The following is a 22,754-nucleotide window of genomic DNA, read 5'->3' on the forward strand; positions in this document are numbered from 1 at the left end:
CATGGTGTATGAGCCTGGCGCCATAGGCGCCAGGACTGGCCCCATGAGGGCTTTTGAAGAGGATGCCAGGCTCTAGAGGCCCGAGTCCTGACTCCACCTGGCCAATGGGTTTGCCAGAGGTGGTTTTGGGTGAGGGTCGTGACAGCGGGGGATGAAAACCAGAAGACAATACTCTTTCAATACCCATTCTTTCACACAGGACCTTCCAAAACTGGGAGGTATATTGGCTTCCCTGATCGGAGAATATTTTCTGGGGAAGACCATGAAGTCGGAAAATATCCTTTAGAAAGACTTCTGCCATTACAGAGGCTGAAGGAACCCCAGCCAGTGGGGAAAAATGGGTTAACTTTGAGAAAGAATCCACCGTTACCATCACACAAGAACAACCTTGTGAGACAGGTAAGTCCACAATGAAGTCTGTAGAAATTTGCATCCAAGGTTCCGGTGGCACCAGACTTTGTTGAAGAAGACCCAATGGTTTCTCTGTCCGCTGATTACCTCGAAGACAAACCGGGCACGTCAGAAGGTACTCGAGCGTCTCCGCAGTCATGTTAGTCCAGTAGAAGTATCGTCTGAGAAGATCCAGAGTTCCTCTTAGACCCCGTTGAACGGCAATCTTAGAGTCGTGACACCAAGCAAGAGCCTCTCGTCTGAGTTTTCGAGTGGGTAAGTATAACTTCCCTTGAATAAAGTAGAGCCCTTCTTTGCTTTCGTTAGGACCCTTATTGTGTGATAACGTAGATCCTTCCACTCCGAGAGAGGCCTCCCTGACTTGCTGCAGGAAGGAGGAGACCATTGTGATGATCTTAGTATGAAGAAACATACATTCCTTTTCCTGATCTTGGTTAGCATTGGGTGCATAGCAGCGAGATAAGGCATCAGCTACCGGATTTTGGGAACCAGGAATGTAAGTAATACTGAAATGGAATTGGGCAAAAAAAATGATCCCATCTTGCCTGGCGGGTGTTGTAACATTCCTGTTGTTTAAGTACCTGTAGATTCTTGTGGGCGGTGCGTATTAGGAAGGGTTGAAGACCTCCTTGGAGTAAATGCCTCCATTCTAGGCAAGCTAATTTCATAGCCAATAACTCTCTTTCAAACACAGAATAATTTCTCTGACTAGGATTCAAAGTCTTTGAGAAACATGCTATCGGATACTCAGTACCTTCATTCGATTGAAGAAGAACAGCCCCCACCGCTGCTGCTGAAGCATCAGTCTCCAGGATGAAAGGTTGATTTTGGTCTGTTGTCTCAATATGGGAGCAGAGCACAATTTCTGTTTGAGATGGAAGAAGCTTTCTTCGGCATCTTGCGTCCAGTGGAATGGAGAAGAAGACTTTTTTGAGCAAAGAGGTAATAGGTGTAACGCTCACCTGATTCCCGTAGAGGCACCGGTCTTGACTGGGCGTATACCGTATCTTCAAAGGTGATGTGTAACACACGGCTGGCTCTTTGGGCTGGACCTCTGTGCACTGTATGTCTGACTCGAAGGGTAAGATGTCTGCAGATAGAAAATATGGGATTAATGAACTGGGTTATTGAATGTCTCTCTCTTCTTCCCTTTCTCTTCTCCTGTAGAACCCCGAAGGTTAACGCTCTCACCTTAGGTAAGTGAACGCCGTGCTCTCCATCTGCCTCGGGGCAGGGTGCTGTAACCAGTTTCTTCACTGGATAATGGGAGCAGGCCTCTTGACTTCAGAGGACTGCTGTCCGTCGTTTACTGCACGGACGGTAAGTTTCGAGTAATTCTAATGTCTTTAAAAGTCTTTAGTAATGATGTTTCTTGTTTTGCAGGGTTCCGGCGATGGCGGATGACGGGCTGAAGTGAGTTGAAGATGGAGCCCGTGTGATGAATAGAAGCGCCTGGAAGCACGTAAGTAAGCGCTTGTTGCCTGCTTCACGATGCGCTCTAACTGTCTTTTTATTTTGCAGGTACAAGTTAGGAGTGGCTGCAAGGTGCCGGAATACCCACTGGGTTAGATGTGGAAAGGAGTAATGGCACGTGAGTATTAAAGTTCCCCAATGTCTTTAAACGCACCTTGTTTTGTCTTTCAGATGCGGGATGCAGCGCCGAAGGCCTCCGGAGCGTGCGAAGAGTTGGTAAGCTTTTGTCTTTCAGATGCCGGAATGCAGTGCGAAGACCTCCGGAGCGCACGAAGAGTAGGTAAGCCTTTGTCTTTCAGATGCCGGAATGCAGCGCGAGGCGTTGGTGACAGCCGATGGACCAGGTAAGTGAAGCGCTGTCACTGAAGACCGAAATGCTAACCTGTTCTTTCTTGTCTTTATAGGTGTTGCTGAAGACTGGATTCAGGATGGAAAGTCTTTTTCCTTAGGCCCAGGATCAGATGCAGAAGACACGATGAGCGTTCTGCTGCAGAGGATGCAGAATAACGCAAAGCAAGATTCATCCATCGGGTGTGGTTTAAATAGCCTCCTGTAGTGCTTAGGTGTCTCCTTCCACAGCCACGCCTAGGTAAGAAAAGAGTTCCTGCTTTCCAGAAGAGTTCCAGTGTTCTGAACCTAGGGAGTGGCTCCTGCCCCACCCAACAGGAAAAGTAGTTCCAAACAGAAGAGGATCAGAGGCTCAACTGGCAGGCAAGTAAGCAGCATGGTCTGCTGCAGGTAAGTCCACCCAAGCATTATGAGCCCGGCGCTTCCAGCGCTGGGACTGGGCATATTTATGAGCCTGGTGCCACTGGCGCCAGGACTGGGTCCAAAAGGTCCCAATTGGGACTGGTTGGCCCTCGGAACCTGGGTTATGGATCTGCTTCCAAGGGAGTTGGGAAAACCCTGACCTTTTGGAAGCAGAGATCATGACAATAGGTAACACCAGCTGAGAGAATTCTGGTATAAATTTCCAATAGAAATTTGCCAGTCCAAGAAATCTTTGGACCTCTTTGACTGAAGTGGGAGAAGGCCACTCAAGGATGGCTTCTACCTTCCGAGGATCCATGGTAACACCTTGGTCAGACAAAATAAACCCCAGATAGGAGATTGAAGACTTTGAAAAAGCACAATTTTCTGGTTTGGCCAAAAGATGATGAAACTGTAGTCTGCGTAGAACCGCCTTGACGTGCTCCTTATGATCCTCTTGGTTACGGGAAAAGATCAGAATATCATCCAAATAAACAACAGTCTATTGGCCCAGCAGATCGGAAAACAGACAGTCCATGAATCTCTGAAATATGAAGTGGGCATTAACCAGTCCAAAGGGCATCACCTGATATTCAAACAATCCATAAGGAGTACGGAACGCAGTCTTCCACTCATCACCTGCTCTTACACGAAGCAGGTGATATGCGTTCCGTAGATCTAATTTGGTAAAAATAGTGGATCCCTGTACGGTTTCCATAATCTCAGAGATGATAGGCATGGGGTAGCGGTCCTTTATGGTTAGTTTATTAAGCCCTGGATAATCTATACAAGGTCTTAATTCCTTTGAGTCTCTCTTTGGAATAAAAAATAGAGACGTCCCCACTGGTGATCGAGAATGCCTTATGAGACCATTGACAAGATTGTCATCCAGGTAGTCTCTGAGCACCTTCTTTTCACCAACAGATAGAGGGTACATTCTGCCAAAAGGAACTAAAGCTTCAGGGACCAAGTCTATACAACAATCTTCAGGTCTTTGAGGCGGTAACTCCATAGGAACTCTTTCTTTGAATACCCCAACATACTCAGTCAGGTAGCTAGGAATACAATGGATGGCGCTGGTTTCAGTAGAACTGACGGTTCTGACCATCTCGAATCTTGGTTCAGGTAGACATTCCTTTTTACAGTACACAGAGTGAAAACTCAATAGATTATTTGTCCAATTTATGGTGGGATTGTGTCTCCAAAGCCAGCTGATGCCCAAGATCACAGGGAAGTGTACGGCTCGGATTATGTCAAAAGTCAACCGTTCAGAATGTTGCTGTATTATGATCTTTAATTCTTCAGTGGTATGGGTAATAAGCGCAGAGCTCAAAGGTTCTCCATCCACCCCTTTGACCTTTTGGTCTTCCTTCTTAGCAATTCTTTTCAATCCAACCTTGTCAGCCCAAAGGGGATCTATAACATTCCCGGCTGCCCCACAATCCAATAAGGCTTGAGTATCTACTTCCTTTCCACTGAACTGAATGTTGACAGCTATTTCCATAAGACAGGAGTCTTCTGATATCTTGGAAGAAGAGACAGAGAGTGTAATGTAGGGACTGGAGGAAGCCCCTTGATAGTCCGTCCTACTAACTATCAAGGGTGTTTGTTTCCCGACCTTCTGGGAGGCACATCAGGACAGTCTCTCAAAAGATGAGAAGCAGTGTCACAGTACATGCAGAGGCTTCCTTCTCTTCTTCTCCTTCTCTATTCTGGTGTCAAAGGAGCTCGAGTGGTTCCTATCTGCATAGGTTCGTCTCTTGTTTGACGCGTCGCAGGCGAGGACGGTAGGGGGCTAGATTCGGAATAAGCTGAAGGTCGACGGTTCTTCTTCTTTTGATTTCTTCTTTTAGTCATGTGAAAATCTATGCGAAGCACCACAGTGAGGAGGTCAAAAAAAGTAGTGGGACGAGGTATCCGAGCTAGCTCGTCCTTTAAATCCTCTCTTAGAAATCTGCGAAAGATGGAATATTGTGCCTGTTCCTGCCAACCAGCTTCAGCAACTAATTGCTTAAATGTGGTGATGTAAGAGAGCAATTTGGCGCTGCCTTGGCGTAGATCCAATAGGTCTTCGCTGGTGACGAATGCACTTTCTGTTCTTTGGAATGTTTGGTGTAAGAGAGTCTTAAAGGCCCCATAATCTTGCAAAACAGGGTTGGTCTGGAATACTAAGGGGGTGGCCCATGACAAGGCATTTCCAGTCATATGTGTGATCATAAACCCCACGTTGGCATGGTCTGAGGAGAAGCCACCAGCTCTAAAAGCAAAGTGAATTTTACATGCTTTTAAGAATTCCTTGACCTTTTTGGCGGAACCATCAAACTTCCCCGAAACAAGGGACATGGGAGGGAGATCAGAAGCTTGTTGTTCTCGGGCAGCTACCCTTTGTTGTAGGGATGTTTTTTCAGTCTTGAGTGTCTGTACCTCCAAATTTACATTTTGAACTGCAGCAACCAATTCTTGGATTTGTTGAGCAGTAGCCATGGTATCCGTTTGGTGTTGCAAGCTATCAGGAGGGTCAGTAATATCCTCTTCTACTTCGGAGAGTAAAGATTCCCTTTCCTCCCCTTCCTCCTCACCTGAGGATACTGATGAAGAATCCAGTCTTTTCTTTCTTTTTCTTTGATGTGTCTCCTTCTTTTTTGTTATGAAAATAAGGTCTGCCTCGAGAGCAAACCACTGTGACCCAAGTTTATGGCAGTCCAGTGACCTCTCTCCCAAAGTAGCCAAGAACTCTGTGGGGGAAAAAGCCACAGGCAGACAAAAAAAAAATGTTGGAAACACTCTGATGAGTAGGTCGCCGGTAAGCGAGGAGTCAGAGCGTGGCAGAAGTATGGCTAGCACAGCAAGATATCCTCCGGTAACCAGAATGCACCGGAAACTGATGGAATCCCAGACGTTCAAGAAAACACCCGGAAGGAAGGATGCAGCAGGGATGAAAACTGCCGAAAAAAACGGCAGGAGCGAAGGGAATGAATGGCTCAAATAAGGTAAATAAGCACAGCACGGGAGGCAAGACAAGATATACAAAATACTAGGGAAACAGGGAGAGAAGCAGAGAAAACGGCAAGAGAAGAGGAGGAGGAGACAAAAGGCTGAGAAAGTGCAGGTTGGAAAGCAAAGAAGGGAAATAAAATACTATAATAGGCAAGGCGGATCTCTGCTAAGAGAAATGAATGGGAGCGCTAACAACAAAGGAGAAAAATCCAAGGACGTTGCAATGCGCCGGACGCCGAGGGCTGAATGAATAAACGCACTCAGCGGTGGCCATGTTGCACAAACACTAGACTGTTGAGAAAAGAACGTGCAAACAAACGTAACGGAACAATTAATGGGGGCCAAGTCTCCATTTATTCCATATGCGCCAGTTACCCTGATTTTTTACAATACCCCTTCAGACTGTTACTGCCAAGGTGTTTCCCAGGCTCTCCTGGGCATTTTCACCAATTTTGGATTCCCTAAGGAGGTTGTCTCTGACAGAGGATCTACCTTCATGTCTAGTTACATGAAAACCATGTGGAAAGAGTGTGGGGTAACCTATAAATTCTCCACCTCTTACCAGCCAGGCCAACGGTCTGGTTGAGAGATTGATAAAATTCTCAAGGGCATGCTTGGTGCTTTGGAAGAGCCTCTAAGGAAGATGTGAGATCTTCTCCTGCCATGCCTGCTGCTTGCTTACAGAGAGGTACCTCAAGAGGGTGTTGGTTTCAGCCCCTTTGAGTTACTCTTTGGACATCCCGTGAGGGGGCCCCTTGCCTTGATCAGAGAAGGTTTGGAGGCCACACCTCCAGGTCCCACCAAGCAAGTGGGGGACTATGTGTTAGGCCACCGACGGAGGATGACACAGATGATTGGTCAGGCAACAGCGAATCTCAAGGCCAGACAGGAATTGAATAAGTACTGGCATGACCTTAAAGAAATGCAAGTGGATTGGACTCCGGGAACGGAGGTCCTCGTGATGGAGCCTACCAAGCCTCGGGCTTTGGCAGATAAATGGACATTACCCTTCAGGATAATCTCCAAGATGGGCGAGGTCAATTATCTGGTTGACATGGGAGCCTCGAGGGTAGCCCCTCAGGTATTCCATGTTAACAGGCTCAAGTCTTTCCACAGGTGAGCCAAAGTCTCATGTCTCTTGCTAGCTTCAGAGCAAGAAGATGATGAGAGTAAGCCCCTTCCTGATTTGCTGCATAGCAACCCTCAGGATGGCTCAGTGGAGGGAGTGCATCTCTCTCCCGATCTGACGACAGAGCAGCAGAGGGCCTGCAGGGCTTTGCTCTGGCAGTATGCCTCTCTGTTTTCACTGACACCAGGCCTTACACTGTGGTGTAGGCACGAGATTGACACTGGTGACAGTGTGCCTGTCAAAAGCAGGTGCTACCGTATGTCAGATACAGTTAAGAACCACATTCAGGCTGAGGTCGCCAAGATGTTGGATTTGGGTGTTATTGAACCCCCAACCAGTCCCTGGTCCAGTGGTTCTTGTCCACAAGGCAAGTTCCCAGGCAGGTACCAAGGATTGGGGGTTCTGTGTGGACTACCGAGGAGTCAATGCTGTCACCAAAACTGACGCGCACCCATTGCCCAGGGCTGATGAGCTCGTGGACACCATAGGCGCTGCCAAATTTGTGAGCACCTTTGACCTTACCTCAGGCTATTGGCAAATAGCTCTGACGGACCATGCCAAGGAAAAGACGGCATTCTCAACACCAGAGGTACATGCCTTTTGGGTTGAAGAATGCCCCTGCCACCTTCCAGAGATTGGTCAATCATGCACTCAGTGGGCTGGAGGCCTTTGTGTGGCCTACTTAGACGACATTGCCGTCTACAGTTCCACCTGGGAAGAGCATTTGACACATCTGGATAAGGTGTTGCAGGCCTTGATAAGGGATAACCTCACTATCAAGGCCACCAAGTGCCAGATAGCTCAGGGGAAAGTCACGTATCTTGGCGATGAGGTAGGAGGGGGTCAAATCCAACCTCTCCCCAATAAAGTACAGGATGTACATGACTGGGAGACTCCCACTACTCAAACCTAGGCAAGAGCCTTTTTGGGTCTCGCTGGGTATTATCACAATTTCATGGCATACTATGGAACCATTGCTGCACCCCTGACAGCTCTGACTTCACCCAAACAACCTAGGCAGGTTAATTGGACTGAAGACTGTCAGAGGGCCTTTGATGGCTTGAAAGGAAGTCTGTGTAGGGCACCTGTGTTGTGTGCGCCTGATTACAGCAAGCCCTTTATCGTTCAAATTGACACCTGCAACACCGAAATTGGAGCTGTCTTGTCCCAGTTAGATGACAAAGGGAGGGAACATCTGATCATATTCATCAGTAGACAACTCAAGGGTAGAGAACTTAGGTAGGCTACTGTTGAAAAGGAATGTTTCAGTATAGTTTGGAGCCTTAGGTATTTTAGGCCCTACCTTACCGAGTCTACTTTCAAGGTCCAAACAGATCATAAGCGCCTGAAGTGGCTTATGCAGATGAAGGGTGAAAACCTGAAACTGCTCAGGGGGTCCATTACCCTGCAAGGGCTAGACTTCACCATAGAGCATGGAAGAGTCACAATAATGCAGATGGCCTTTCCAGAAGGTATGTTGACCGTCTGGATGAGGGTGTCTATCTCGTGGGAGATTAAGCACGCTAACCTCAGTCTGGAAGGGGTGACTGTGATGCTGGATATGCATCTTAGAGACAGGGCCTCCGTATCCTTGTCCCTTACTGCCTTTTATCATGTGTTCTGTCATGTTTTCCGTGCAGGAGATCATGTGGGACTCCTGGCAGTGCAGCTCTCTCTTTTGTTTTGGTGAACGGACCCATGGGATACCCTTATGGCACCCATGAATGGGGGTACAACCCTGTGCCCCTAGTGTATGTTTTTGTTCACCTGTGTGTGGCCCATAGAGCAGGGTACGGGCTGGTGGCAGCTCCATGCTGAAATGACTGGTGCCCTGAGCGTCCTCCATTTTGGGATGCCCAAGCCCTGTCATTGGAATTGGTTGATTCCTGATGGAGACAAAATGGCCCCGCGGCCTCTTACCTTCCATCACCTGTTACCTAGATCTTCCCGAAGTCCCGGGAAGCCCTGACTCTGTCCATTCCCCCTGACTGGCTGTTGGGTGGAAGTTCCATATATGGTAGTGTGGGGAAGTGCTGACCAGACTGGCTGGAGCCTGCCCAACGACCGTATGTTGTGGTTACACCTGTGGGTGGGACCTGGGCAAATGGAGTGTATGACGAATATGTACTTCTTGTTGTGGATGTCTGGTATCTAGTGTTTGACACAATGACTAAGGCAGCCCTGCCCGAAACTGGTATGAATGCAGTGTGTAGTGTTGAATGGCATGGTACTTGTCTGTGTTGCGAGTGTCTGGATGGAGAAGAATGGACTGAATGCACCATGCGCCTGATTGGCTGACAGACTGCTGAATGCCCTTCATAGTGATTGGATGAGTGTGACCCAGCGGAATGAATGAGAGATCAACAGTATATCTGGGGACCTCTCACTGCTAGGAATCGTGTTCAGAAGTGTTCAGAGCTGAAGTCCAAACTACGAAGAGTAACTGGAGTGAAACTGATGCTTGACCTTGAAGTCCTGCTGGAAGAGAAGAATTGCTGTTGCTCTCCTTCATCAATCTGAAAGCTGATGTGTCTCCAAGGACTGACCCAGAGAGGACCTGGTAAGGCACCATCTTCCCGAGCTACGAGGGACCATTGTGCACCAGCTGATCTTTGCCAAAGCTCCCTGGTAGACAGACCTTCGACAGGCTGCCGACCCGAGACGGGGACTGCCGCGGAATCCCACGGAGAAGAGCCCGATCTGTTGTCCACCACTGTCCATGACCGCCATTGCCAACTGGAGCCACCGTGCTCCCGTTTGCCTAAGAACTCTTGATTCAAGGATGCTCTCGCCCGCATCGTCACCCGCTTTATCCCGCTGGTGAAGGCCAGACCATCGACGCGCCGAGGAGCATCCGCCGGTGGGTTTCCCACCACCCAAAGACCACAGAGATGCCGACGTTCTTCAAACTCTTTGCGGTCCAGAACTATCGACATCGAGGTGCCCTGCATGCCTCTTCCTTGAAGGACGTTTACGCTTCTCCAACAACGAGCACCGCTAGGAACGAAGCTGCCACTTCACCGTTGTAGCTCACCCTGTTCTCCGTTGGACGTTCGACAACCCGTTACTCCTGCCTTAAAAGGAGGGCACTCAAGAAGGGCCGTCGATTCCCCGACGAGGGACGCTTAAACGCCAGGTACTTTGGAATTGCAGAACTATTGGAAAGTCTCTTGTGAACAATATATGGACTAGGCTTCTGATATATCTTTAAGGTACAGGTTGCCCAGGTGGGGGGATCTCCACACAGATCTGTATTCAGTATTCTGCCAATTGTTTTAACCAACTGCTTTCCTGTTACCTCTATTGTTGGTTTCATTTACGACTTGATTTGTGTGCCATTTAACCGTACAGTTGATGTGCTTTAAAGAGATCTAATAGTAAATTGTGGTACCATGAAGAACTGTATATTTGCCATTATAGATAACTGAGTACAAAGTGCGTTATCATGATATTGTATATAACCTTGAATATTAATTATATAAAGACTGTGTTTTAACCGATACCGTGTGCAGACATTCCTTTGTGGGTGCTTGGGGACTACACTGTACTGAAGAACCAGCCTGCATCACCTCCTGAGAAGCTAGGTCTTGATTGATCGACCACGTACCAATATTGAGAATCTCGGCAGGGGTCCTCTGTGCCTCTCCTCTACCAAATAGAGAGTGGAAGTACAGACCCCCCCTCCGGTGTCTTCACACACGCTACCGAGCCTGTAAAATCCGAGGTTTGGACCCTCTACGGCAAAGCCCTCGCGGACAAGTCCACAGTGTTGAGCAATGCAGGGGTGCAAGAGATGCTTCACAACAAAACGTAGCACATTTTCTACTTCCACAGTACCAAGTCTATAAAATCCAAGGTTTGGACCTTCTGCTGCAAAGCCCTCACAGGACAAGTCCATGATGTTGAGTCATGCAGGTGCGCAGAAGGTGCTTCACGATGATACGGAGCACGTTTACTACGTGCACACTATCAAGCCTATAAAATCCAAGGTTCGGACCACCTGCTCGTAAAGCCCTCTCAGGACAAGTCTGCAGTGTTGAGTGATGCAGGTGTGCAGGAGACGCTTCATGACAAAACATAGCACGTTTGCTACGTCCACGCTACTGAGCCTTTAAAATTAGAGGGTCAGACCCTCTGCATAATCGCCCTCGCACGACAAATCCACAGTTATAGTGAAGCAGGTGTTTGGGGATGTAGGGGTCTGCGGCACAGACACTGAGCGTGGACGACCCACTGTCCTTTTTTGAGGCAACCAGGTGAGAAGTTGTGGGGAATTAGCCTGCTCTGTGCTTCTCAGTCCTTCTAATCTTGCCCTTCTCCCTTGAATTGCATCTTTCCTCCCCCTGAGAACTACCCCCCTGCCCTTGCCCCTAGGCCTGGTGTGCACCCCTCACCTGTTGATTCCTTCTTGCGTGGTTCCATCAGGTTGCGTTGCACTCCCTTCCCCCTCCTTCCTTGTCTTCATTTACGTCTGCACCTCCCTCGCAATCCTCTGCCCATTGGGCTCCCTTGCAATCCTTGATTGTGTGTGCTGCATGCCCTTCCATTCTTGGCCTCGCCTGTGCATGCGTGTCCCACGCAATCCTCTGCCTGCACAACTCCCTTGCAGTCCCAGATCGCATGTGCTCCATGCCCCTTCAATCCTTGGTTACGATCGTGCCTGCGCATCCCTCGCAATCCTTGATTGCGTGATCCACGCCCCTGAATCCTTGGCTTCACCTGCGCATCCCTCACAATCCTCTGCCCCGTGGTTCCCTCACAATCACAGATCACGTGGCTCTGTGCCACTTCCATCCTTGGCTACGCTCACACCAGTGCATCCTCTGCCTGCGTGGTTCCCTTCGCAATCACTGATCGCGTGTGCTCTGTGCCACTTCCATCCTTGGCTGCGCTCGGCCTGTGCGTCCTCTGCCCGTACGATTCCCTCACAATCATTGATCACGTGTGCTCACGCCCCCTCCATCCATGGTTTGGTCACACCTCTGTGTCCTCTGTGTGTCCCCGTCCCTCCTGCAGGCCCCTTCCCTCCCCACTGCCCTTTTCCCCATCCCAACCCTGTTGCTACTCCATGATCTGCTGCTTTCTTCTTCTAGGACCCTTTTTGCTTGAATGCACTGTTCTTGCGTCCAATATCTTTGACTGCTGTATACTTGTACTGCCTACTTCTGTATGTTTCTCACTCTTCTCCTTAGGTTCTCTTGATCATTGTTCTGTTACCTAACCCTCGCTCTACCTGTGTTCCCTGTTGTGTTCCTTTCTCCTTCAGGTTCCCTTGTTCTTACTCTGTTAACTGGTTTTGTTTTTCACATCTACTTGACTGCACTTCTTTTTTCTTTCGAGCCCATCTTGTGCTTATTAATTTGTCTGGTCTTGTTCTTGTCTCGTCTGCTTGCACCCCTCCTATTGTGCCCACCTTAGTGTCTCCCCCTTACCTGTGTTCCCCCCTCACCTTCCCTTCCTCCTCTTTCTCACCTCTCTCTTCCATTTGCATTCTCTGTGGTGCCATCTGTTTTTACTATCATCTCTAAATGCTTCTCTATCCTGTCCTTCTTACTAAGTCTGGTAGGAAGAAGTTCAAACTGGATATCCTGGTCTCCAACCCAGGCCTCCCCATTGCTGATACTTACACGAGTGCTCCCACCAGACAGACCCTCACCGACATCCTCTTTGTCATTCCTTCGCCAGACCTATGGACTCCACATATGGTTTCTGTGCTCTCTCCTTTTCCCTCCTCTCCCATTAATGGTGGCACCATTCCACTACTCTAAGACCATCATTAATGGTTATCTAAATGGCATCATCATTGGACCAAGGCCCTCAGGCCAACCTCCTCCTCTTTGATAGACGCTTCCTGTGCCTCATCAACTTCCGTTATTCTACTGCTGTGCCTTCTTTCACTTCTCTGGCTCCTTTGCTTCCCTCCTCTGCCATCTCCCTGGCACATTCATCCTCTTCCTTGGCTACCTTGTTCTCTCCTCCTTCCTCCTCTGCCCACCCTTGGGCTCCTCCTTCGACACTTCCGCAGGGCATACCTCTGACCTCTAACCCTCCACAGAATTCTTTCATGGGTGGTAAACTTCTCCAATTGCAACTCTCAACTCTCGTTCAGTGTCAAACACTCCTCCAGCATCTGCCGTCTCCTGGAAGAACTTGACCTTGATGTTCTTGGTCTTACCAAGACATGGTTCACGCCCAGATCTGTCACAAGTTTTGAGACTCTCCTCCCTGATGGCTACACAATCCTCTCCAGGCCCAGATCCAACGGTCCCGGTGGCGGTGTAGCCTTGATCTTCCCGGATCCCTGCCTCTATCATTCCTATGGAGGTCTACTCCTCCTTTGAATGCCTGGTCTGCAGGCTGTCTCTCTGTCCTGGCTGCTCTCTCACTGTGGTTACTATCTACCGGCCACCTGGTCAGGTTACCTCCTTCCTCTCCGAGTGGGTGGACCTCTCCTCCTCCCTTCTGGCCTCGACCACTCAACTCCTCCTCCTTGGAGACTTCAGCATCCATCTGGATGCTTCCTGTCCCTCCTCTGTCCTCTTTCGCAACCTCTGCGATTCTCTTTCTCTCTCTATTCTTCCCTCTGGCTCGACTCACTTTGCAGGGCACACCCTGGATGTTTTGATCTCCTCAAACCTCCCCCTCTCTCACTCTCTCACCATTCCTCTCTCCTGGAGCGAACACTTTCTCCTCTCCTCTCATCTCTCTCTACCCCTCAGGCCGAGCCAACCCCTGCACTGCCACCCACCTTCTCGGTCATCCGACCCATGAAGCGGGTGTCAGTTGAGGCTTTTGCCACCACTATCTCTCTCTCTCCTGCACCTCTGGCTGACTCATACCCTGACACAGCCCCTTCCAACCTCCATGCTTCTATCTCTGAAACTTTTGATGTACTCACCCCTGTCATGAGGATCCGCTTGAAGCCCAAAGCCAAGTGCAACTCTTGGTACGACTCAGACTCATCACTCTTAAATGCAAGTGTAGGGTGGCTGAGAGGTAATGTAGGGCATCTTGTGCACCCTCGGACAAACTTGCCTGCCATCTGCTCCAAAGGCAGTACCGACTCTGTCCACACTAAGAAGAGAGCTCACATCCAAGCCTGCGTCTCTGCTGCATCAAAAACTCGGCCAAACTCTTCAAAATCTGCAAGTGGCTGGCCAATGCTGCTGCAGTCTCTACCTCACCTGTCCCCTCCCAGACCCTCTGCACAGCGCTAGCTTTATACTTTAAACGATGCAAGAACCCCATCGGGACCAACAACCCACTATCTAAAGCTAATTTTAAGAAAACAAGAGGCAATCACAAGAAAGAATCTCCTATAGTGGTCCACATTACTAGCAACCATATCAATGCTCTAATAAACGCCAGATCCATGGTTTCTCATGCCACAGACATTGAATATCTAATTAAATCCAAACACCTAGATTTCCTAGCTATTTCAGAAACATGGTTACACTCTGCAGCTGGCCCTTCCTTGTTACTGGCCGTATCCGATACATACAACATAGCGAGAGCAGAGAGAACATCTGTTAAAGGGGGTGGCATCGCCATTATAGCGAAGTCTAACCCATGATTAAGAGTAGCCACATCCCCCATCATGAATTCATATGAACTACTCACAGTCAAACTAACCACCTCCAACCCAGTACTGTAACAGTACACCTTATCTATAGACCTCCGGGTCCCATTGGATCTTTCCAGGAAGATATCATGACCATACTTGCCGACACTAGACGTGCTTCGCAAATCCTACTGGTAGACGATTTCAATCTGGGCTACCTAGACCCCAACGACCAACACGCCAAGACCATGGCTGAGACCCTCACTGAATTAGGGCTCACACAAAGGGCCTCATCACGAGTTGGGCCGTAACGCTGGTGGTATTACCAGCGGCGGTATTAGCCTTACCGCCAAATCCCCTGGTGATATTAGCACCGGATCACGGGTTTGGCGGTAATGGAATTCCCCATTCCCCACTGAGCCCATTCGGGAATGTCCCATTCCCCATTGGGCTCAATGGGGAATTTTCGAGCTCTTACCGCCGGCGGATTTCCCGCCGGCGGTATTAGCGCAAATTTTCAGCGGATTTCCCCCAACTCAGAGCTGGGGAGAAATCCGCCGAAGCCCTGATTTGGCAGACCCTTAATTCCGGCGGTAATAGCGCGACCGCCGGATTTAACGGTTACCGCCAAACTCGTGATGAGGCCCAAAGAGTCAACCAGCCTACCCATGACAAAGGTAGAATAGTTGACTCGGTAGCAGAGCTAAATTGTGAAACGGCTATTACATCTGCTGAACCCCATCATTGACGGACCATCATTTAGTCTCTTTCACACTTGCCAAATGCCCAGCATCTAAGCCCACCCTAATAGCTCCACCTATGCTTACTAGGAATAAACAGAACATCATACCTGACAAGCTTCTGCCCCTCCTGTTACCCACACTGAACTCGGCACCAGAGTCACTAGACCCTGCCGCCTTAGTAGACCTATACAACTCCTCCATTACACATGCTCGAGACACCATTGCTCCCCTTAAAATGTGAAAAGGCAAACCCAGAAACCACCTTAACTCATGGTTCATACCGCAGTTAAAAGCTCTTTAAGCAAAGAAAAGCAAACTAGAAGTTCTATGCAAAAATATGCCCTCCAAAGAAAATAAACAAAACTTGAACGAAATGTCCTCCAACTATAAAGCGGAAATATTACTAACCAATCGCAAAACTTATGAGAGGATAAACAAAGCTAGTTGCAGCACCAAGGAGCTCTTTGCGATCCTGAGGGAAATGGAATCCCCCATTCCCCCAGAAGACCCATGCACAAAGGATAAAGTATGGTGCACCAACATACAAAATGCCTTATCGAATAAAACGACCACCCTCCAAAATAAAATCGAAGGCAAGAAACTCATCCTTTACGAATCAAGACAATCATGACAACCCCCTTAAACATGCTCTCTAACTGGCATAGGAATTCAAATTCTCTCAAGTCAGTACCCAAGAGGTGGAAAAGATCATCGCCTCACTTAAACCCTTGAAATGCCAGGGAGACATATGCCCAGCACAAATTATCACAGAGACTGCCAGAAACCTGGCTCCATTTATCACCAAACTAATAAACGCAGTCCAGTGACCTCTCTCCCAAAGTAGCCAAGAACTCTGTGGGGGAAAAAGCCACAGGCAGACAAAAAAAAAAAATGTTGGAAACACTCTGATGAGTAGGTCGCCGGTAAGCGAGGAGTCAGAGCGTGGCAGAAGTATGGCTAGCACAGCAAGATATCCTCCGGTAACCAGAATGCACCGGAAACTGATGGAATCCCAGACGTTCAAGAAAACACCCGGAAGGAAGGATGCAGCAGGGATGAAAACTGCCGAAAAAACCGGCAGGAGCGAAGGGAATGAATGGCTCAAATAAGGTAAATAAGCACAGCACGGGAGGCAAGACAAGATATACAAAATACTAGGGAAACAGGGAGAGAAGCAGAGAAAACGGCAAGAGAAGAGGAGGAGGAGACAAAAGGCTGAGAAAGTGCAGGTTGGAAAGCAAAGAAGGGAAATAAAATACTATAATAGGCAAGGCGGATCTCTGCTAAGAGAAATGAATGGGAGCGCTAACAACAAAGGAGAAAAATCCAAGGACGTTGCAATGCGCCGGACGCCGAGGGCTGAATGAATAAACGCACTCAGCGGTGGCCATGTTGCACAAACACTAGACTGTGGAGAAAAGAACGTGCAACCAAACGTAACGGAACAATTAATGGGGGCCAAGTCTCCATTTATTCCATATGCGCCACAGTTACCCTGATTTTTTACAATACCCCTTCAGACTGTTACTGCCAAGGTGTTTCCCAGGCTCTCCTGGGCATTTTCACCAATTTTGGATTCCCTAAGGAGGTTGTCTCTGACAGAGGATCTACCTTCATGTCTAGTTACATGAAAACCATGTGGAAAGAGTGTGGGGTAACCTATAAATTCTCCACCTCTTACCAGCCAGGCCAACGGTCTGGTTGAGAGATTGATAAAATTCTCAAGGGCATGCTTTGTGCTTTGGAAGAGCCTCTAAGGAAGATGTGAGATCTTCTCCTGCCATGCCTGCTGTTTGCTTACAGAGAGGTACCTCAAGAGGGTGTTGGTTTCAGCCCCTTTGAGTTACTCTTTGGACATCCCGTGAGGGGGCCCCTTGCCTTGATCAGAGAAGGTTTGGAGGCCACACCTCCAGGTCCCACCAAGCAAGTGGGGGACTATGTGTTAGGCCACCGACGGAGGATGACACAGATGATGGGTCAGGCAACAGCGAATCTCAAGGCCACACAGGAATTGAATAAGTACTGGCATGACCTTAAAGAAATGCAAGTGGATTGGACTCCGGGAACGGAGGTCCTCGTGATGGAGCCTACCAAGCCTCGGGCTTTGGCAGATAAATGGACATTACCCTTCAGGATAATCTCCAAGATGGGCGAGGTCAATTATCTGGTTGACATGGGAGCCTCGAGGGTAGCCCCTCAGGTATTCCATGTTAACAGGCTCAAGTCTTTCCACAGGTGAGCCAAAGTCTCATGTCTCTTGCTAGCTTCAGAGCAAGAAGATGATGAGAGTAAGCCCCTTCCTGATTTGCTGCATAGCAACCCTCAGGATGGCTCAGTGGAGGGAGTGCATCTCTCTCACGATCTGACGACAGAGCAGCAGAGGGCCTGCAGGGCTTTGCTCTGGCAGTATGCCTCTCTGTTTTCACTGACACCAGGCCTTACACTGTGGTGTAGGCACGAGATTGACACTGGTGACAGTGTGCCTGTCAAAAGCAGGTGCTACCGTATGTCAGATACAGTTAAGAACCACATTCAGGCTGAGGTCGCCAAGATGTTGGATTTGGGTGTTATTGAACCCCCAACTAGTCCCTGGTCCAGTGGTTCTTGTCCACAAGGCAAGTTCCCAGGCAGGTACCAAGGATTGGGGGTTCTGTGTGGACTACCGAGGAGTCAATGCTGTCACCAAAACTGACGCGCACCCATTGCCCAGGGCTGATGAGCTCGTGGACACCATAGGCGCTGCCAAATTTGTGAGCACCTTTGACCTTACCTCAGGCTATTGGCAAATAGCTCTGACGGACCATGCCAAGGAAAAGACGGCATTCTCAACACCAGAGGTACATGCCTTTTGGGTTGAAGAATGCCCCTGCCACCTTCCAGAGATTGGTCAATCATGCACTCAGTGGGCTGGAGGCCTTTGTGTGGCCTACTTAGACGACATTGCCGTCTACAGTTCCACCTGGGAAGAGCATTTGACACATCTGGATAAGGTGTTGCAGGCCTTGATAAGGGATAACCTCACTATCAAGGCCACCAAGTGCCAGATAGCTCAGGGGAAAGTCACGTATCTTGGCGATGAGGTAGGAGGGGGTCAAATCCAACCTCTCCCCAATAAAGTACAGGATGTACATGACTGGGAGACTCCCACTACTCAAACCTAGGCAAGAGCCTTTTTGGGTCTCGCTGGGTATTATCACAATTTCATGGCATACTATGGAACCATTGCTGCACCCCTGACAGCTCTGACTTCACCCAAACAACCTAGGCAGGTTAATTGGACTGAAGACTGTCAGAGGGCCTTTGATGGCTTGAAAGGAAGTCTGTGTAGGGCACCTGTGTTGTGTGCGCCTGATTACAGCAAGCCCTTTATCGTTCAAATTGACACCTGCAACACCGAAATTGGAGCTGTCTTGTCCCAGTTAGATGACAAAGGGAGGGAACATCTGATCATATTCATCAGTAGACAACTCAAGGGTAAAGAACTTAGGTAGGCTACTGTTGAAAAGGAATGTTTCAGTATAGTTTGGAGCCTTAGGTATTTTAGGCCCTACCTTACCGAGTCTACTTTCAAGGTCCAAACAGATCATAAGCGCCTGAAGTGGCTTATGCAGATGAAGGGTGAAAACCTGAAACTGCTCAGGGGGTCCATTACCCTGCAAGGGCTAGACTTCACCATAGAGCATGGAAGAGTCACAATAATGCAGATGGCCTTTCCAGAAGGTATGTTGACCGTCTGGATGAGGGTGTCTATCTCGTGGGAGATTAAGCACGCTAACCTCAGTCTGGAAGGGGTGACTGTGATGCTGGATATGCATCTTAGAGACAGGGCCTCCGTATCCTTGTCCCTTACTGCCTTTTATCATGTGTTCTGTCATGTTTTCCGCGCAGGAGATCATGTGGGACTCCTGGCAGTGCAGCTCTCTCTTTTGTTTTGGTGAACGGTCCCATGGGATACCCTTATGGCACCCATGAATGGGGGTACAACCCTGTGCCCCTAGTGTATGTTTTTGTTCACCTGTGTGTGGCCCATAGAGCAGGGTACGGGCTGGTGGCAGCTCCATGCTGAAATGACTGGTGCCCTGAGCGTCCTCCATTTTGGGATGCCCAAGCCCTGTCATTGGAATTGGTTGATTCCTGATGGAGACAAAATGGCCCCGCGGCCTCTTACCTTCCATCACCTGTTACCTAGATCTTCCCGAAGTCCCGGGAAGCCCTGACTCTGTCCATTCCCCCTGACTGGCTGTTGGGTGGAAGTTCCATATATGGTAATGTGGGGAAGTGCTGACCAGACTGGCTGGAGCCTGCCCAACGACCGTATGTTGTGGTTACACCTGTGGGTGGGACCTGGGCAAATGGAGTGTGTGACGAATATGTACTTCTTGTTGTGGATGTCTGGTATCTAGTGTTTGACACAATGACTAAGGCAGCCCTGCCGAAACTGGTATGAATGCAGTGTGTAGTGTTGAATGGCGTGGTACTTGTCTGTGTTGCGAGTGTCTGGATGGAGAAGAATGGACTGAATGCACCATGCGCCTGATTGGCTGACAGACTGCTGAATGCCCTTCATAGTGATTGGATGAGTGTGACCCAGCGGAATGAATGAGAGATCAACAGTATATCTGGGGACCTCTCACTGCTAGGAATCGTGTTCAGAAGTGTTCAGAGCTGAAGTCCAAACTACGAAGAGTAACTGGAGTGAAACTGATGCTTGACCTTGAAGTCCTGCTGGAAGAGAAGAATTGCTGTTGCTCTCCTTCATCAATCTGAAAGCTGATGTGTCTCCAAGGACTGACCCAGAGAGGACCTGGTAAGGCACCGTCTTCCCGAGCTACGAGGGACCATTGTGCACCAGCTGATCTTTGCCAAAGCTCCCTGGTAGACAGACCTTCGACAGGCTGCCGACCCGAGACGGGGACTGCCGCGGAATCCCACGGAGAAGAGCCCGATCTGTTGTCCACCACTGTCCATGACCGCCATTGCCAACCGGAGCCACCGTGCTCCCGTTTGCCTAAGAACTCTTGATTCAAGGATGCTCTCGCCCGCATCGTCACCCGCTTTATCCCGCTGGTGAAGGCCAGACCATCGACGCGCCGAGGAGCATCCGCCGGTGGGTTTCCCACCACCCAAAGACCACAGAGATGCCGACGTTCTTCAAACTCTTTGAGGTCCAGAACTATCGACATCGAGGTGCCCTGCATGCCTCTTCCTTGAAGGATGTTTACGCTTCTCCATCAACGAGCACCGCTAGGAACGAAGCTGCCACTTCACCGTTGTAGCTCACCCTGTTCTCCGTTGGACGTTCGACAACCCGTTACTCCTGCCTTAAAAGGAGGGCACTCAAGAAGGGCCGTCGATTCCCCGACGAGGGACGCTTAAACGCCAGGTACTTTGGAATTGCAGAACTATTGGAAAGTCTCTTGTGAACAATATATGGACTAGGCTTCTGATATATCTTTAAGGTACAGGTTGCCCAGGTGGGGGGATCTCCACACAGATCTGTATTCAGTATTCTGCCAATTGTTTTAACCAACTGCTTTCCTGTTACCTCTATTGTTGGTTTCATTTACGACTTGATTTGTGTGCCATTTAACCGTACAGTTGATGTGCTTTAAAGAGATCTAATAGTAAATTGTGGTACCATGAAGAACTGTATATTTGCCATTATAGATAACTGAGTACAAAGTGCATTATCATGATATTGTATATAACCTTGAATATTAATTATATAAAGACTGTGTTTTAACCAATACCGTGTGCAGACATTCCTTTGTGGGTGCTTGGGGACTACACTGTACTGAAGAACCAGCCTGCATCACCTCCTGAGAAGCTAGGTCTTGATTGATCGACCACGTACCAATATTGAGAATCTCGGCAGGGGTCCTCTGTGCCTCTCCTCTACCAAATAGAGAGTGGAAGTACAGACCCCCCCTCCGGTGTCTTCACACACGCTACCGAGCCTGTAAAATCCGAGGTTTGGACCCTCTGCGGCAAAGCCCTCGCGGACAAGTCCACAGTGTTGAGCAATGCAGGGGTGCAAGAGATGCTTCACGACAAAACGTAGCACATTTTCTACTTCCACAGTACCAAGTCTATAAAATCCAAGGTTCGGACCTTCTGCTGCAAAGCCCTCACAGGACAAGTCCATGATGTTGAGTCATGCAGGTGCGCAGAAGGTGCTTCACGATGATACGGAGCACGTTTTCTACGTGCACACTATCAAGCCTATAAAATCCAAGGTTCGGACCACCTGCTCGTAAAGCCCTCTCAGGACAAGACTGCAGTGTTGAGTAATGCAGGTGTGCAGGAGACGCTTCATGACAAAACATAGCACGTTTGCTACGTCCACGCTACTGAGCCTATAAAATTAGAGGGTCAGACCCTCTGCATAATCGCCCTCGCACGACAAGTCCACAGTTATAGTGAAGCAGGTGTTTGGGGATGTAGGGGTCTGCGGCACAGACAGTGAGCGTAGACGACCCACTGTCCTTTTTTGAGGCAACCAGGTGAGAAGTTGTGGGGAATTAGCCTGCTCTGTGCTTCTCAGTCCTTCTAATCTTGCCCTTCTCCCTTGAATTGCATCTTTCCTCCCCCTGAGAACTACCCCCCTGCCCTTGCCCCTAGGCCTGGTGTGCCCCCCTCACCTGTTGATTCCTTCTTGCGTGGTTCCATCAGGTTGCGTTGCACTCCCTTCCCCCTCCTTCCTTGTCTTCATTTACGTCTGCACCTCCCTCGCAATCCTCTGCCCATTGGGCTCCCTTGCAATCCTTGATTGTGTGTGCTGCATGCCCTTCCATTCTTGGCCTCGCCTGTGCATGCGTGTCCCACGCAATCCTCTGCCTGCACAACTCCCTTGCAGTCCCAGATCGCATGTGCTCCATGCCCCTTCAATCCTTGGTTACGATCGTGCCTGCGCATCCCTCGCAATCCTTGATTGCGTGATCCACGCCCCTGAATCCTTGGCTTCACCTGCGCATCCCTCACAATCCTCTGCCCCGTGGTTCCCTCACAATCACAGATCACGTGGCTCTGTGCCACTTCCATCCTTGGCTACGCTCACACCAGTGCATCCTCTGCCTGCGTGGTTCCCTCGCAATCACTGATCGCGTGTGCTCTGTGCCACTTCCATCCTTGGCTGCGCTCGGCCTGTGCGTCCTCTGCCCGTACGATTCCCTCACAATCATTGATCACGTGTGCTCACGCCCCCTCCATCCATGGTTTGGTCACACCTCTGTGTCCTCTGTGTCCTCTGTGTGTCCCCGTCCCTCCTGCAGGCCCCTTCCCTCCCCACTGCCCTTTTCCCCATCCCAACCCTGTTGCTACTCCATGATCTGCTGCTTTCTTCTTCTAGGACCCTTTTTGCTTGAATGCACTGTTCTTGCGTCCAATATCTTTGACTGCTGTATACTTGTACTGCCTACTTCTGTATGTTTCTCACTCTTCTCCTTAGGTTCTCTTGATCATTGTTCTGTTACCTAACCCTCGCTCTACCTGTGTTTCCCTGTTGTGTTCCTTTCTCCTTCAGGTTCCCTTGTTCTTACTCTGTTAACTGTTTTTGTTTTTCACATCTACTTGACTGCACTTCTTTTTTCTTTTGAGCCCATCTTGTGCTTATTAATTTGTCTGGTCTTGTTCTTGTCTCGTCTGCTTGCACCCCTCCTATTGTGCCCACCTTAGTGTCTCCCCCTTACCT

The sequence above is a fragment of the Ambystoma mexicanum genome, chromosome 9, assembly GCF_040938575.1.
Source record: "Ambystoma mexicanum isolate Mex_15411 chromosome 9, UKY_AmexF1_1, whole genome shotgun sequence".
Taxonomy (NCBI): domain Eukaryota; kingdom Metazoa; phylum Chordata; class Amphibia; order Caudata; family Ambystomatidae; genus Ambystoma; species Ambystoma mexicanum.